The 6,000-nt window shown below is 36.1% G+C and overlaps 1 protein-coding gene across 3 annotated transcripts in view; it reads left to right on the top strand.

Annotated features, from left to right (window-relative positions):
* Positions 1–2,832: 2,832 nt before the first annotated feature.
* The window catches only part of LOC134213665 (paired amphipathic helix protein Sin3a), a 60,343-nt gene continuing 57,175 nt past the window's right edge, over positions 2,833–6,000 (top strand). For 2 of the 3 annotated variants that reach the window (XM_062692930.1, XM_062692931.1), the window contains exon 1: positions 2,833–3,173. The gene's annotated coding sequence lies outside the window, so the exon portion shown is untranslated. The remainder of the gene's footprint in view (positions 3,174–6,000) is intronic. The other variant, XM_062692927.1, reaches the window with a different exon arrangement.

Below are 6,000 nucleotides of genomic sequence, written 5' to 3'. Positions count from 1 at the left end.
CTGGATTCGCCTAAAGATGCGCTAAACAACACATCAATTAGTTTGACAGATAAAACTTCGGAAGAAAGCTCGGTTCGGAAGTCCTGACTTCCGAATTCTAAGTTGGTGCTACTCTGTTCGTGTATTTCGTCAAAAGATATTTTAGTTACTATAGATAAAGATTGTCGCTTCGGTTCCCTTTGTTCTGCTGTCCGGAACATGTTGGGTACCAAGCTGTCAAATCGTATGGATTTTCCTTCTTTGACATTTAGCTCCCCTATCATCGCCGGCAAAAGATGTTCCGGACAGCGACGACAGCGACAAACTTTAGGGCCGATGCCCACGTAGCGGTTTTTCAACGCCACGTCCACGCAGCGTTAAAATAACGCTGGTGTGCATCGGCGTGGTGACGCTGCGTTACCGCTTTTTCCCGGTGCACACCTGCGTCTTTTTGACGCCACGTGCACTCTGCGTTGAAATGACGCTACGTGGGCATCGGCCCTTATCTTGTAAAGGTTGGTATCGTGTTCAAAAGAAATTTCTTTTTCTATCTCAATCACATGTTAAATTCCGTTCACTGAATCGGAAAAGTAAAGAATCGCAACAAAATTCTTACAACAGTATCCACATGAAAAGAACAAAAAACAAAATTGGCATTTGTAAGGTTCCCACGAAAAGTAATGGGAGCTGTCACTTTACTTTCGGAAAAATATTCTGCTCGATTATTCCGTAAAGGCCAGTATCGACTTAAAAAGTAGAGAGGTTACGAAATTTTGTTCAATATTACCAAGAGGAATTTTGACAACTGATCTGCATGGAGCAAATTGTCACTTTTACTTACGGAATAATCGAGCAGAGTGTATGTAATTAAGAGTGGCGACATGTGCCGCATTTGACAGGTCTCCTGCTCGTTTGGAACACGATTTTGTATGGAAATGACAGATGAATTTTGTTCCAATTCTGACAGTGTCGCCACTCTAAATTACATACACTCTGACTAAAACATCTTTTATTTCATCTCACCTGTCTCACCGCTTATATATAATTTAGCGTGTAACTTTTATGTAGAATGTGCAAAAGAGATAAACATATATGTCACCCAATCACCGTTCTCTGTCGCGATTCGCAAAGTCGAAGCAAATTCTTCACGCTCGTCCAGCTGAACTCAAATTTGGGTCAGCATAACTCAAAATAATAACTTCTATTGAAACGTCAAACTCTGAGTAACTGAGAGTTATGATTTTGAGTAACTTTGACTCATATTTGCATAAATAGTTCCCGAACTCAAAAATGAGTTCACCGTGAAAATTTCCAGAAGTCCAACGGTCGCTGGTAGATCTTCATGTAAGTTTTGATTTACTAAATTCTAAGTATTAGATTATTTATCCATTTCTCGTTCCAGCATTATACGACGAGGATATCGAAGTGCACGCTTGAAACAACATTTGGAAATACCCCAGGAAAAACTAAGCATGAAGAGCATTACCAAGATGTTACAGTTTGCAAGACTACGTCATTGCCCTCGTGAATTTCTTCTGCTGTGTGTTTACCAGTTGTGGCCTTTACAGTGGCCACTATTGGTCAGATTAAACAATATATATGATATAGATCTTATACCAGGTAAGAAGTTTCAGAAAGTTATTGGTTTGTCCATGTCCGCGGTAAGAACCATAGCAGAAAATGTCTCCTATATCACATTTTTTTACTTCCAGACGAGCTCCCAGACGTACCATCACAAGAGACCGCCGGAGATATTTGAGGACCGCTATTTATTAATTATTATGAAACAATAATTTAAAAATGTATTATGATAAAAGAGGATATAAACTAGAGAAAAAGTTTGTTCCTGGGGTACAAACATGTTGGGTTCATACTTGGGTACAAAAGTTTGCAATGTAATTCCTATTATTGCTATTACAAATCAGCAACAGATGCACCGACCCATGATCCAACTTTTCTCTGTAGTTTATAACCTCTCATAACTTAGCTGTAATAAATGTTAAATTGTTTTATGAATCTAATTCGAATAGCTTTTCTTTATATTGCGCCTGATTGTTTTTATTAGATTTGACAAACTCAAAATTCTAAATATTTGATTTTATTATTTTGAGTAAAAGTCACTCAAAATTCATATCTCCCGTCGCTACTCAAAATTGAGTTAAGGGGCCTTAACTCAATTTTGTCTTGAGCCAGTTTTTACGATTTTGAGTTAATCTGACCCAAATTTGAGTTCAGCTGAACGAGCGTGTTCATAACCAATGGTCCAATGCACCGAGTTCATCATTGACGTTTGAGACGGGCGCTGTTTACTTAGAATGAATACTTTTTCATTCATCGAGTTCATGCAAGTGTTCATTTTTAGTAAATAGCGCCCGTCTCAAACGTCATTGTGTTCATTCGGTGCATTGGACCATGACAGTATTTTATGAGTTTCAACAGTAGAAAAACAGAGAGGATGGAATGGTGGCTTTATATAGACCAATGCAAACTCTAACTTAACCTCACTTATTTTGACAGTTCACAGAGCTTGTTTACAAGGTGTTAGAAGAAAAATCGATAAAGGGAAAATTAAAATTTTTATTTTTAGCTTAAAATTGCTGTGATCCGAATATTTTAATGTTATTCTTTGCATTCAGCATGACATCAATCACAAAGGACATCTGCATGCGAATAAAATGACGAAACAATTTTATCGGAAGCTGCGCCGGAGGCTAAGTCCCGGAGAAAAAGCTCTGTGAACTGTCAACCTACGTCATCATGCACTGGTCTATTTCACTCAAACTGTGACAGATAGCAAAGCGGTTTTCAATAGGAGTGAAGAGCAGAATTTGTTTCGAACAAGCACACTAGCGACGAGACGAGCAGCGCGATCAAAACTTTTCGTATCAAAAAACCAATCAGCAGTGTGTGTCGAAGCGTGCGGTGCAGTTTGTGAAAATTTCTTGCGAATTATTCTGGATTATTTTGTGGAAAAGTGCTTCTAATGTGGGAAAACTTGTAGAACAGTGAGAAATAGTGTGGCGAACTACAATTCTCAGTAATTGCAAGTGAAATTTTGTGCAATTGGCTGTTATGTAGGAAATGATTAACTTTTGTCTTCACCCAGCTGAAAGACTCCCTTGTTTGTGGGTCGAGTGACTATTGAAGGTTAGAAGTGATTAACGAAAAATATTCAATTGGATGGATTAGAAATGGTAAGTAGTTTTTATTTTATTATAAATAGCGGTATTTGCATTTCCATTGCGGCTCGTCTGGTGAAAATAATGTCGTCCTGATTCCGAGCTATGGCTTTGGATTGAGCGCGGAACGACGTCAGATGGACGACCAAAGCACAGCATATTCCTGTGTAGGGGTGCTGGGTGGAGGGGACTGGGCCGATTTTTGCTTTCAGTTCACGCGCCATTTTGTTTTTCTTCTGTGGCGGTCGGGAGCAAGGCATCGACCGAGGAGGTGATAGTGCTTATATGTGGATGTGTTTGTTGGCATTGTTTTGAATTTTATGAGTTGTAATTTGTGGGTGGATGTAGAGGATTCGATTTTTTTCTTTATTAAGGTGTTTTCTTAATTTTAAATTAAGTTCAACACCGTAGGTAGAGGATTGGAATGTTATTCACTTAAAGTGTCGTCTTTTATCAAAATTGGAAAAGCATTATCTCCAATGTTCAAACAAATTTGCATAATGGAGTTCAAGTATATGAAACCGTAGTAGATAGTACTGTAAAATGTAATTTCCTTAATTTTCGCTGACAAAAAATACCCGGAAGTATAAAAGATACTTTGTAATATTGTAATTTATTTATTGTCATAACGGAAGCCTACAGGTTACCTCATATTTTAGGTCAAGGAAGATACATTAATATTGAAACAAACGGTCGGAATATAAGACAGAGGAGGAGTGCTAATACAGTAGTTTAACTAAATCTAGGTTCTGGTATAGAGTGTGTTATAGACGAATCCAAGTAAAAATAAGAAGAAGACACACGACGGTGTTAACTTTGACAGATCCTACAGCTCAGCATAGGGAGATGATTTTAAAATGCTTATAATAAATTCTAGACAAATTGTAATTAAAATCTGATTGATGTACGGTACGGAAAAAGTTCCGAATTACATATCTGGAAGCTTATCTCAATTTTTTGATTTTTTTCCAAAAACGTATCTATCATACAGTTCGGAACTTTTTCCGTATCATACATCAATCAGATTTTAATTACATTTTGTCTAGAATTTATTCCCTGTCCATGGATAAGGGGCTTGACGTTGATATTTCAAGTGTCTTAAAAAGATTTTTATTTTATTTTTATTTTTGTTGTTTAATAGAGTGCTTTTTTCAAACAAAGGTTAAGTTCAACACTAAATTAAAAAATTAAGATATTTTTCCATTTTTTATATCTCCTTCACAAGAATATCGTTATTTTAATGGTAATGGTTTGAAAATAAGCTCCGTAGAGAAACTTTTATCACATCTTACTTAAATAAGGTCAACAGTTATACCAAACACTTGAGGTACCATGCCTCCAAGTTAACTAATGGTTAGTGTCGCACGATCTAACAACAACTGCCTATTGGTAAATTTGGAGGTGCCGGCAGGGCTCAGTAGGGGTCTAACTAACATAACTCTAATACTAACAAGACCCTGAAACAAACGCTTATCCAAATAGCATACATCTATTTATACTTGTAGTAGTAGCTAACAATAATTCATTTTGTACCCGTATACTGCCGTCATACGTATATTTGTCCCATGTTTGCTGGGATTCCCTATATACATGGGACAGTTATGCGTATAACGGCAGTATAGCTGAAGTAGAATTTTAGTAGTGAAAAGTAGAATTTGTAGATTTACTAATTTGGCATTGGAGATAGTGAATGTATCTATTATATCTTCTCGATAATCTTTTTATTTTAGTCTCTCTAGCTGCATGGATCAACGCAAAAAAACTGTTTCTCTCTTCCTTCTATTAGGTTAGTTAGAAAAATTAGCGGATATATAGGGGACATGACTTAGTGTTTCTCGTATTAAGACAAATTCGCTGACCTTTACCTTATAATAAAATAAATGACCGATAGTAAAATAAATGACTGAAATTTAATGATATCAAATAAATAATAAAAAACGAAAATAAATACATGACCATCGGTGGACAGAAAGACAAGAGACAGAGTTCTGTTTAGAATAGTTAATTGAGACCATTGCACTCACAGGATAGAGAATAACTAGTACCACTATTATTGCTACAAGACTAATAACTTGACCACTTACGGAAATGAGGATAGACCATATGATGCGTTCATCCACTATTATATTGAATATTGTATACCCTGAATCTGAATAATAAAGGTTTGAATATTAGAAAAGGGAATAGAACTTGACCAAAAAAAATCAATTACGGAACAACTGGACAGAAATTTTGAATAATGATCACTATTAGACTACTGAAAGTTTAACATATGACATTACTGTGACTGATAGGATACAAATAACTCGACGACGTATTGACAAACATCCGATACTCAACCGTGTTAAAATAAGGGAAGCTCTTCAATGTGTCCATTTATTACAATAGTACTTAAATTAATCTATTTTGAAACTACCCTACCAGAATGATATCATTACATCTTTATTCGAAATTGTTACTTGGAAATGGCAACAGTACCACCCGTTGTCAACATAGACTGCTATTAGGTATTGAATGTCGGCTCCAAGTAACTAATAATTAAATTAACATGTTAACTACTTATTCAGAAAACATCTATGTACATGTTGAGCTTCCATTATTTGTTCGGTTTATAATTGACAGACTGTAGATAGAAAGAATAATGTATCGGTATGATCACAATACAAACCCAGGCCGCAGTGACCTAGTGAGCAACATAGCTTGAGTCGTCTGCTAGTATTGTGTATCACATGGAGAGCCCAGCCGAGATACCAGTCTATTAAGACTACAACTGGTCAACTCTCGAAAAAAAAAAAAAAAAAAAAAATTGCCTAGAATTTATTATAAGCATTTTTAAATGATC

The sequence above is a fragment of the Armigeres subalbatus genome, chromosome 2 (genome assembly GCF_024139115.2).
Source record: "Armigeres subalbatus isolate Guangzhou_Male chromosome 2, GZ_Asu_2, whole genome shotgun sequence".
Taxonomy (NCBI): Eukaryota; Metazoa; Arthropoda; class Insecta; order Diptera; family Culicidae; genus Armigeres; species Armigeres subalbatus.
Note: the sequence above shows the minus strand (reverse complement) of the source record. Positions and strands in the feature narration are given on the sequence as shown.